General features: G+C 37.0%; 1 long non-coding RNA gene across 1 annotated transcript in view; it reads left to right on the top strand.

Moving 5' to 3' along the window:
• Positions 1 to 6,299: 6,299 nt before the first annotated feature.
• The window catches only part of LOC116665249, a 49,472-nt gene continuing 43,002 nt past the window's right edge, over positions 6,300 to 12,769 (top strand). The window contains exon 1 of the long non-coding RNA XR_004321769.1: positions 6,300 to 6,367. This is a non-coding gene — a long non-coding RNA (uncharacterized LOC116665249). The remainder of the gene's footprint in view (positions 6,368 to 12,769) is intronic.

The raw sequence follows: 12,769 nt of genomic DNA, 5'->3' as shown, positions 1-12,769 counted from the left end.
CTAAGACTGGTAATCAGCACTATTTATCTGTTAATGTTTACCTGTTAATGTTATCAACAGCATCAAAAAAAGAGAAAGAAACATCTGCATTTCTATAATTAAGATGTAAAATCTGCCTGGGGGCGGGGAAGAATTCTATAAAACCATACCAACCTTAAAACTAACATTTGTCATCTACTCAATGTTTCATAACTCAAGTCTTTTCCTTTCAAATTACACTGTTGTGGATATTAAATATATTAATACAAAGCAAGTACCTACAACAGTCCTAGAAGATGGTAATGTTTAACAAGCGTTGGCCATTACTGTCACTTTATACACAAAATGGGAACAACCCGAATGTCCTGCATGTGGGTAAAAGGATAAATGAACTCTGGTACATTCATACAATAGAATATTGCTTGGCAATGATAAGTAACTAAACACTGCTACATACAACCACATGGATGAATCTCAAATGCATTATGTTATGTAACAGAAGTCAGCCTCCAAGGATTTTGTATTTTATGATTCTATTTACACTACATTCTGGAAAAGACAAAACTCCAGCCAGAATAGATTAGTAGTCATCACGGTTTAGGAGTTGGAGGCACGGAGGTTGACTACAAAGGAGCAGCACAAGGTAATTTGGAAGATGAGGGAACTATTCTGTGCCCTGACTAAGGTAGTGATTACCTGAGTCTGCTCATCTGCCAAAATTGACAGAGCCATACAACTCCCCCGCCAACACGCACACACAAAGAACAGATGAATTTTCTATGTATTTTTTAAAAACCCACAATCGGTACTACTACACAGTCACACAAATGGCTAAAATTACAATTACCGACAATGCTAAAACTCTCATACTTTTCTAGGGGTAGTATAAAATATTTCACCTTTCAAAAACCATTTGGCAGTTTTTTATAAAGTTAATCATACCTTCACCATATGACTGACAAATGTACTTTCACTAGTAGAATTTCTCATCTTTTCTCGTCATTCTCTCAGAACATGACGCTGTCATTCAGGCCATGCAACCAGAAAGCTGGGGTTATTCTTTGCCTTATCACACCTTCTCATGTCCTAAATCCCATCAACCGTTAAGTACTACTTCCTTTTTCCCCTATATATTTCCTAAATACTTCTGCTCTTCTCTGTGTGTACTATTTCTGATCATAGCCAGGACATAATCATTTTTCACTTGGCCTATTATGGCTTCTTAACTACTTTATATACCTACAGTACTGTCTATTTCAAATCAGTCTCTAGACTCAGAGTCTAGGTCATTCTCTTGCTTCAGATCCTTTAAGTGACTCCCAATTGCCTACCTACAGAATGAACTTCTTCACAAAATATATAAGTTGTCCTAAACATACAGTGAGTCTTATCTCCTGGTTCTTTTCTTCTCAAAATTTCTGCTACAATAATATTATACTTTAGATTATACTTCAGAGGGGTCACCAAACAAAACTTGTTATTATACAATCTCATGAGGATTTGGGGGCTTTTTTTTTTTTTTCAGGTGGTGTCTTTCCCATTGTTTCTCACTTAGTTTACTCCTGCTGGATGGAGCATGAGAATGGGTCATAAAAACAAAAGAAGAAAGGAAATAAATACTTCTAACAAGTAGCTAATGTGTATCAAACACAGTGATAAGTGTTGTACATGCTGTTTCCTGTAATACTCACCTAACACTCTAAGGTAACTTTTACTTATTTTATAGTCAAAAAAACTGTAAGTACGGAAGTTGCCAACATCCCCACTGTTGAGTAGGGACAGAGCTGAACAAACTGTCATTCTACTGTAGTGTCAACTTAATCTGATAATATTTCCCTACACGAAGCATTTTCCCGGTACTTCCAGGTTTGGCACTCAGAGTACACTTGTAGCACCTACTGCTTTGTACTGAGAGAAGTTTCACACATGAGTATCTTTCTTTCTACTATAAGTACCTTGAGGGTAGGGAATATCTTTGATTTCATTTAATAATATGATATACACAGAGAAAAAAAGAACATAATAAATATAGAAGTTTTTTAAAAATACATAGATCCAACATTAAATTTAATGAAATGCAGCATTCCCTGTAGCTTTGAAGTCTGGCCCTAATTAGTGAGCGTGTCTTTTCTGCCTTTATACTCCCAGTGCCTGGCACAGAGTAGGTGTGAATTAAAAGTCTGTTGAACTTAAGATAGATTCATATGAAGCTTTGCATACACAAAATGATGTGTTACACAGAGGTTTCTGTTCCTCTTGGGCTACTCGCAAGAAGATTGTAGATGTGTTCCATGATCTGATGGTTGTAGCTAAATAATATTAGCATATATAATTTCACTGTATGTTCATTAAGGCATTAAAAATAAAACTAGCTCTATTTCATAAGTTATTCTTTTTTAATAAGACTTTTACACAAAGTCAATCTAGGGAAGTTCTGTAAAGCAAACAAAACAAAAAAGCTCCATTGCTTACATAAAAGTAAGGCTGTTGTGCCAATTTAACATAGTGGCAGAAGTGTCCCAGTTAAACAGACTTTTAATTAGTCATTTACTCTAACAGTATAATGTTTGAGATAGTCATAGCTTCTGAGTTATTTGCATAATCCCTGTGCTCGTTCCACTAAATTTTTGCTAAATATAACACAGCTATTAAAACAGAGCATGCACCACAAATTTTTAAAAAGTAAATACTGACATGCCTTTCAGTCAATATTAAGATTTAGAAGACCGTGTGTTGACTATTAACCTTACTTCTCCATTAATCATAATTCCTCATAGATCAATAAATCTTAAGGACAGTAGAATTAATTCTTACTATTTATGACAAAGGCCCATAAATATCATTCAGAATAATTAGTAAGGGTTGGGTTGGATCAGCAGTTATCCTAGGAAACCACGTGCTGGAGAAGCCCTGTAAATCCTGAAGAGATTATTTAGAGCCAAAAGGTACACCCATTCTTAGATACATTTCATCCTCTTCCCCATTTCCTCAAACCCCTGCTACCTTCTCTGTCCTAACAATTTTTGGTTTTGCTTCCTACTTAGAAAGTAGAAACCACTGAAGATGAAGCCCAGTGAGCCATGCCCTTGTGAAAATCCCCTTCCCTTGTGAGTGGGCAAAACCCATAATCAACCTCTAACAGAATTTACCTGTAACAGAAAAAGGCAAAGTTAGTGGGTTATCATTTCTGAAGTTATTAAATGGCAACAGTGATGGGATTTTGAGGATATAATTGAGAACCCTAATCAGTTGACTTTGAGTTAATCAAAAGGCAGCTCATCCTTGGTGGGCTGACCTAATCAGGTGACTTAAGTCCAGATGTTGGAGACAGAAGGCATTAGACTCTCTTGCTGGCCTAGAGAAGCAAACCACCACGAGCTTGCACCTTCAAGGAAATGAATTTACCCAATGACCACATAAGCTGGGAAGAGGACTCTGAACTTGACATGTCTTCCGCACCAGCTGACACCGTAATAACAGAGACCCTGAACAGAGAGGCAGGTTAAGCCATGCCAGATAGCCTGACTTAGGGGAACTGTGAGATAATAAAATATATGTTGTCTTAAGTTGCTAAATTTGTGATAATTTACTACACAGCAATAGAAAACTAATACACAATCAAAACAAACCCAGCCTTCCACCACCACACACCCTTGCATGTTTCATCTGTGCTCTGTCGACCCTTCTTTTAATTATAGGTAAACTATGCTTGTTTTCATCGAATGCTAATCTCTCCCTCTGGGATCTGAACCTGATTTCCTCTTGTTTGCTCAGAGGCATTATTCTGACAATGGTCCTCTTTCACTCCTACATCCTTTCACTCTTTCACTACTACATCCTTATTTTTTTATTTATTTACCCAAATGACATAGAAACAAACTGCAAATGGTATCTGGGACTGGAACCTAGAACAGTAAAAGGACATTAAGGGACATCAGTTTCTCAGCTTTGACATATACAATGGTGGTTCCCCACGTTCTTCAAGTCTTTGCTCAAATATCATCTTCCCAGTGAGGCCTCCTTGGACTACTGTTTTATTTTAGATTGCAGCCCCTATTTCCATTTAACAAACATATAGTGTGCTTACTTTTAGATGATGAGGCAATAAAATGAATGCAGTGTGTCTATGCCCAAGAAGTTCATTAGGTTAAAAGCAAAAGAATCGTTTCTTCAGCAAGTATCTGTTGTTTCTGATTGCCCAGTGTCCCTTAACTCTTGCTGGTAAAAATTCTGTCCTTTATATTTAAGGAACCACCCTTCCCTACTCTCTGTGGTCCTGGTGGAGTTATTAATCTCTGCATTTGGGGTCTGGACATATGGTGTAGACTGAGAAATGAATTTTCTCCCTCTGCTACAGTGATTGCCCAGGGCTGGGCATGTGAACGAAGCTCTGTTGAGCTCTAATGGTTCAGGCTTGGAGCACCCCATAGATATATTTTGTCTGACATGTAAAGCTTCTGAGAAAAAAGTCAACACACAGAAGGAAACAGAAGCAAGAGACTGAGAAACAGACCCCTGATGAGATATTTTGAACCCTCAGTTCCTACCCTGAATCACGCCTACCTTTTGTCTCCATTCCATTAGCCAGTAAAACTTTTTGATTAATTTTGGTTAGATTTCTTTCATGGAACTGAGAGAGTCCTGATTAATACAGCTGCGCATAGTGTTATAAGTCTCAAAATAGAGGTAGATGTGGCGAAGGCATTAAGAAGAGGAAAGTCAATCCTCTCTGAAGGGCTACAGAAACATTCACAGAGGAGTTACTCTAAGTTTTGAGGTCTATGAATTCAACATACGGACAAACAAGAGAAATGGCTTACTGAACTTCTGCGTTCTTAGTATGTGCCAGCCACTATCTTAAGTACATTACATGCATTATGAAATAGATTTTATTGTCACTCATTTCATAATTGAAAAAGAAAGCATTAACTTGCCCAAGTTTACATCTGATAATTGAGTCCTCATCAGCTGAATTCCACAGTATGCTTTTTGTTTTTTAGGAAAATAAGTTTTGATATGCAGGTTTTGAAATGTTTGCCATGTATTCTGAGAACTCAAACTAACACACAATTTATTTGTTGTGGATTATATTTCCTTACAAAGGAGTATGATTTGAGGCCTGAAACCATCTAACTTTAATTTATCTAATAAGATAATTTACTAAAGACCAAAAGAATATGAAAATGCATATGTGTGTTCAAGTATGACTGAAGCATTATGCTGTACAACAGAAATTGACACATTATAAACTGACTGTACTTCAACAAAAATATATAAATACACACAAAAAAACCAGGATGTTCTCAATACTATTCAGAAATACTCTTAAAAAAAAAGAAAGAAAGAAAAAGACCAGTGAGTAAAACAGAAATGTGGCTTAAGAAGAGAAAAATAACTAAGTTCATTTTTACAAAGTATTTGTTATAAGACTCTAAGTCTACTACCTGTGGGCTGCTAACTCCTGAGTGGAGCAGTTACTGCTGAGTGTGTACAATTACGTCCAACTTGTGGGAATCAATATTTCCCCTAATGTGGCTGAAACACTGAGTCAGTACTGGTGACAACTGTGTGGATGGGTTAGTGGGTGTTCACTCTACGAATGCAACTTAGTCAGGCAAAGAAAAAAAATTTTGAGGCACATTAATGTGCTGCTTTTCAAATGCTTTATTTCTGAGTAGTAGTATGTTAGTTTTACTAACAGAAAAAAGTTAATTTCTATGAGGAAAAGTGATAAATATTTTTGAGGATGCATGAATAGTCCTGTAAGAGCTGACAGTTTTGAGAGAACTTCAGATTTATTTGCTCACAAAACCTTGTAACATCTGACACCAACTGATATAGAATGTTTCTCTATGCTACAGCTTCTTAAACTTTTCGTCTCACAAATCACCCTCTTATAGAATAAACCATTCATTTTATTCAAATAATATCTGCTTTTCTGCAGATATTATGATTATAGTGCCATGTAGACTGATCTCAGTCATCTCTTTATCATTAATGAAAACTTTAATTAAGATTTCTCTCACTGACTGACACTGTTCTTTTGTTGTTCATTGTGCCATCAGACTATTAAGATAGCTGAGAAAATACTGATTTTCTTTAAGGATGCCCTGAAACCTTTCTGTCTTTTTGAATTTTTAACTTTTGTAGGCATAAATCCAAGTATTCATACGCTGAAATATTTCTTCTTTATTGTGCACAGATTTCCAAGAACTCTAGAAAATGTGTTTTTATTCACCATTTAGAAGCATCATGCCTTCTTATTGGGAATTACTGTGCTCTAGGAAATAAAATATTTTCAACTATGAATTTGAGAAACCTATTTTACCTACCTAACTAGCTTCAAGTGAGCTCACAACTCATTAGTGGAACTTTCACTAAAAAATTGGTAAGAACTTTGGAAATAAGCTAAAATGTATTTTCAAACTTTTAAAAGTCTGTTTTTAATCTTTTACTTTCTTTCTCTTCATTCCTTCCTTGCTTTCTGTTTTTTTCCTTTCTATCTCATTCCTGCCTTCCTAGTTTCCCTTCTTTCTTAAAAGCAAAAACAACAAAAAAGCTTAGTGTTACAAATGACATTTCTTGAGATCAGATTTTTTTTATAGGCAGAACTACAGAAATAACAGGATCCAAAGTAGGATGCCATATCTTGTAAGATTCTGTTTCCAATTCTTGAATCTAAACACCAAAATAATTTTTACATTTTCTAATCAGCCTTGAACTTTATGGGCTCTGGATGATCTATGCCAAATCTTCATAAACAACTCTAAGATAATAGTTGAAATTGCATCACTCCTGCGTATATTTTGATTAGAGCATGTTAATTCATCACAGATGAGGATAACATTTCTGGCTAATATCTTCTGAGTATCTACTGACGTTGCTTTAACTTTGTTGTCTCATTAACATTCAAAACACCCTTGTAGGGTAAAGGTAAGCTGTCTTTGGCTCCATTTTCAGTTTCCTCATCCATAAAATGCAAATAGTAGCACTTACCTTCTGGAGTTATGTGTTATTAGTTGAGGTAAGTGGTGCAGAGTAACCCACCTAGGGGTACAAAGCTAACTAGTGACAGGGCCAGGATTTAAGCCCAGACCCGTGTAACTCTAGACCTTGTGTGCTTAGTTTGCTATAATGACATACTGAAAGCTAACCGCTGCTGAAAGAACACCTTCCCCTAGTTCCTACACTGCTCTCAGCTGGATTGTGGGGAGGATGACAGAGCTTGATTTACTTTCACTATGACCGTGACTTCCCGTGCTCCAATCATCGTACCTTACCTTGAACCAGATCCAAGAAGGGTCTACATTTCAGCTTAATCATCCATCTCTCCATAAGATACCATCAGTCATATAACATTGTGTCCTATATTCCTGCTTATCTTAGTCCCCCTGACAGAAAGTGCAAACCCCATATCCTTTCTCAATTTAGCTCCATATGGCACTGAACTTTTCTTACTCAAGCTCGCAGTCTTTTCTGACAGACTCTTAAGACACATTCAATTATTCTAACCTCCTGGTACTCAAGTTCTTGTGTAATCTGTTCCCCTTGAGTGTGAATGGGGCTTGTGACTTGATTCTAACCAATAAAATACCACGTAAGTGACTGCACTTAGACATCACACCTGTGATTATGATATACAATGCTGGACTGTCTGTTATGCTAGAAGACTCTCCCTTACTGGTTTTGATGAAGCAAACTGCCTCATTTGGAAGGTCTATGTGGCAGAGAACTGAGGATGACCTCTAGCCAATAGCCAGCAGGAAATCATCTGTAAGTTCAAATTCTGCCAACAACCACTTGAGTTTGGAAGGAAATACTTCTCCAGTCAAGTCTTAAGAGTACAGCTTTGGGTGGTAAACTGGCCTTTCAGAGGCCAGGTAAACCATGCTTAGAAGACTCCTGACCCATAGAAACTGAGAGATGATAAATCTTCATTGTTTTAAGCTGCTAAATGTGTGATATCACCCAGCAATATGCAACTAATACACCCCTGAATCCCGAAAGCACTCTGTGCCCTCTGGAACTCACTGAGGAAGTAGAGGCCTCAGAAGAGAATTTCTACATCTATCAGCAAGTATTTCAATCTACCCACATGTTTTTTTTTCCTGATTATTCAACTGTCTCTCGGTATAACGGATGAACTTTCCATGCTCCTAACACCATCTTCTGAACTGTGCATTTGATTCAGTTCCCTCTCTCCATCTCAGATTTTGCTCCTGTGATTTTTTTCTCCCTTTACCATCATCATTTTTTCCTTTCTAATGAATAGTTCTTATTTGGACAGAAGCATATATACTATCTCCATCATAAAATGACAACAAAAACTGGGCTTCATCAGTTACAGACCCCGTGTTCCCTGATACAGCAAGTATTTCAGAGGAGTTGTTTATACCCTCTTATCTACTTCTCCTACTATTCTGTTTTGAATCCAATTAGCCTTTCTTTCTTACCACTCCACTAAAAGTGCTCTTATTGGGGTCCCTAATAACCTCCAAATTGATCAATTTAAGAGGTAGTTCCTAGTCTTCATCTTATTCAAACTCTCAGCAGTGCTACAGTTGGTTATTTCTCCTCCTTGAAGCACTTTCTCCTCCTAGTTTTAGTAACAACCCCCACTTCCGATTTTCCTTCCAATACCGACTGCTCCTTTTCAGTCTACTCTGCTGTATCCTCCTGCCTTTCTTAACCTGCATTGTAACCACTGAAGGTTACAATGCTCTGGGCTTTGTCCTTGTACATCTCTTCTCTATCCACGTTCCCCTCCTAGGCAATCTTGTCTAGTTCCATGGCTTTAAGGCTCAATGATATGCATATCACCTCCAAAACTACAGCACTGACTTTTCATCCAAACTCTAGGTTCATATATCTAATCTGCACTTGGGTTTCTAACAGATAACTCAAATTTAACTTTATAAAGATTGAACTCTTCATTTCCTGCCTCCCACAAACATTTGCTTTCCCAGGAAGTGGCATAAGCATACTTTCTGTTGCTCATGCCCAAATCCTTGGGATCAATCTTGATTCCTCTCTCTATTTCACATCCCACATCCATTCCTTTGCTGAGACTCTGCCAGTTCTATCTTCAAAATATGTTCTAAATATGAACCTTTCTCATTCTATTCACTGAGACCACTTTGGTTCCAGCCACCACCTTTTCTTCCCTGGCTGCAGCTCCTCATCTTGCTTTTGTTTTTGGAAACTTACAGTTTATCCACTCCTTTGTAGCTGACTGAGTGATCCTTTATAATATGCGAAGTTACATCACGATATTATTTCTTAAAACTATCCAGTGACTCCCTTCAACACTAGGAATAAAATCCTAAGTATTTACAGGATGTATCCAAACCTGCATGATCTAACCCTTGTTTCCACCCTGACCATCCTTCCTTCATTCTTCCCTCATTCACTCCACCCCAGCCACACAGACCTCTTGCTGTCTCTGGAACACTCTATGCAGGTGCGTTCCACAGGGTCTTCCTTCCATTGTCTTTGCCGTTTCCCCTTCTCAGAATGATATTCCCCAAGATATCTGCAAGCTTCACTGCTACCCTCATTTTATTAATGCCCCTGGCAAAAAGTTTCAAAATTCCTCCCCTGAGTATATTATCTAAACTAGTAGCCATTTCACTGGGGAATTCTATCAAACATACAAGGAAGAACTCATACCAAGCCTCAAACTCTTTGAAAAGACTGAAGAGGAGGGAATACTCCCAAACTAACTCTATGAAGCCACCATCACCCTGATACCAAAGCCAGACAAAGACACTACCAAAAAAGAAAGCTATAGGCCAATACTGTTGATGAACATAGAAGCAAAAATCCTCAACAAAATAGTAGCAAACAGAATCCAACAACATATAAAAAAGATCATATACCATGATCAAGTTGGATTCATCCCAGGGACACAAGGGTGGTTAAACATACACAAATCAATCAACGTGACACACCACATCAACGAGAGAAAGGACAAAAACCACATGATCATCTCAATAGATGCAGAAAAAGCATTTGATAAAAATTCAACATCCATTTATGATTAAAAAACTCTTACCAAAGTGGGTATAAAGGGAACATATCTCAAAATAATAAAAGCGATTTATGACAAACCTACAGCCAGCATAATATTCAACAGTGAAAAGCTGAAAACATTTCTACTAAAATCTGGAACAAGACAAGGATGCCCACTCTCACCACTTCTATTTAATATAGTAATGGAAGTCCTAGCCATAGCAATTAGACTAGAAAAAGAAATAAAAGGGATCCAAATTTTAAGAGAAGAGGTAAAATTGTCATTGTATACAGATATGATACTATATATAGAAAACCCTAAAGGCTCCACACAAAAACTACTAAGGCTAATAAAATAATTTGGCAAGGTAGCAGGATACAAGATTAACATACAGAAATCAGTGGCATTTCTTTACATTAACAATGAATATCAGAAAAGGAAAGTAAAGAAACAATCCCTTTTAAAACTGCATCCAAAACAATAAAATACTTAGGAATAAATCTGACTAAGGAAGTGAAAGACTTATATGTGGAGAACTACAAAACATTCACTAAGGAAATTAAAGATGACTTAAAGAAATGGAAAGATACCCCATGTTCTTGGATTGGAAGAATTAATATTGTTAAAATGGCCATACTACCCAAAGCAATCTACAGATTTAATGCAATTCCTCTCAAATTACCCAGGACATTTTTCACAGAATTAGAGCAATAATCCCAAAATTTATACGGAATTACAAAAGACCCAAAATTGCCAAAGCATTACTGACGAAAAAGAATCAAGCTGGAGGAATAACCTTCCCAGACTTCACACAATACTACTGTAGCTCTGTAGCATGGTATTGGTACAAAAACAGACATATGGATCAATGGAACAGAACAGAGAGCCCAGAAATAAACCTACAGACTTATGGTCAATTAATCTTTGACAAGGGAGGCAAGGACGTACAATGGAGTAAAGACAGTCTCTTCAGCAAAGTGGTGTTGGGAAAACTGGACAGCTGCATGTAAATCAGTGAAGTTAGAACACTCCCTTACACCATACACAGAAACAAATTCAAATGGCTTAAAGACTTAAACGTAAGACCAGACACTATAAACTTCTTAGAAGAAAACACGGGCAAAACATTACCCTGCATAAATCTTAGCCATGTTCTCCTAGGGCCGTCTACCCAAGCAATAGAAATAAAAGCAAAAATAAACAAATGGGACCTAATTAAACTTACAAGCTTTTGCACAGGAAAGGAAACCATAAGCAAAACAAAAAGACAACCTACGGAATGGGAGAAAATATTTACAAAAGATGAGACTGACAAGGCCTTAATCTCCAGAATATATAAACAGCTCATACAACTTTATAAGAAAAAAACAAACAACCAAATCCAAAATTGGGCCAAAGACCTAAACAAGCAATCCTCCAGTGAAGACATACAAATGACCAATAGGCACATAAAAAAAGGCTCAATATCGCTAATTATCAGAGAAATGCAAATCCAAACTACAATGAGGTATCACCTCACAAAAGTCAGAAGAGCCATCACTCAAAAGTCCACAAATGATAAATGCTGGAGAGGGTGTGCAGAAAAGGGGACCCTCCTACACTGCTGGTTGGAATGTAGTTTGGTGCAGCTGTTATGGAAAACAGTATGGAGATTCCTCAAAAAACTAAAAACAGACTTACCATGTGATCTAGCAATCCCACTCCTGGGCATATATCCAGAGGGAACCTTAATTCTAAAAGACCCATGCACCCCAATGTTCATAGAAGCACTATTTACAATAGCCAAGACATGGAAGCAACCTAAGTGCCCATCAACAGATGACTGGATGAAGATGCAGTGGCATATTTATACAATGGAATACTACTCAGCCATAAAGGAAGAATAAAATAATGCTGTTTGCAGCAACATGGAGGAACCTGGAGAAGGTCATTCTAAGTGAAGTAAGCCAGGAAGAGAAAGAAACATATCAGTATGATATCACTTATATGTGGAATCTAGAAAAATAAAAAGACAAATGAACTTATTTACAAAACAGAAACAGACTCACAGACATAGAAAACAAACTTACAGTTACTGGTGGGCAAAGAGGTGGGAAGGAATAAATTGGGATTTATCAAGATATACAGACACTAACTATTATATATAAAATAGATAAACAAGTTTACACTGTATAGCACAAGGAGCCATATTCAATATCTTGTAGTAACTTTGGTGAAAAGGATATAAAAAGGAATATATGTATGATCCTATATGACTGAAGTATTGTGCTGTACACAAGAAACTGACACACTGTAAACTGACTATACTTCAGTGAAAATATATTAAAAACATAAAATAAAAATAAATAAACAAACTAGTAGCCATGATTCTATTACTTTGTGCTACTTCATTTTTCTTCAAGGCTTTTTTACCAAAGTCAATATTCCTGTAGCTGTTTTTCGAGTCTGACATCCTTTCTGGAATGTAAGTTCCATGTCCTGGTGGGTCCTTTGTTTACTCTCTGCTGTGTCACAGTGCAGACGAGTTCTTGGGGGTAGGTGAGGCATGAGTAAAGCAGCAAACCATGAAAATGAGAATACCAAAATACCACCATTTATGGAGTTATAGAAAAGGCATTTTCCATTAAAATGTTTGTGTCTTGATGAAGAATTTGCTGTTATGCAATAGATCTGTCACCTGTATGCTACAGTTTATTTGTAGCTATTTACGTAGAGATGGTCTCATCACATTTCTAAGTGGTTCCTTTTATCTTCTGGGAAATAGGGAGTTTTGTCTCC

This window comes from Camelus ferus, chromosome 8 (assembly GCF_009834535.1).
Source record: "Camelus ferus isolate YT-003-E chromosome 8, BCGSAC_Cfer_1.0, whole genome shotgun sequence".
Lineage (NCBI taxonomy): Eukaryota > Metazoa > Chordata > Mammalia > Artiodactyla > Camelidae > Camelus > Camelus ferus.
The sequence above is the reverse complement of the archived record's forward strand: the minus strand, read 5'-3'. Positions and strand labels throughout refer to the sequence as shown.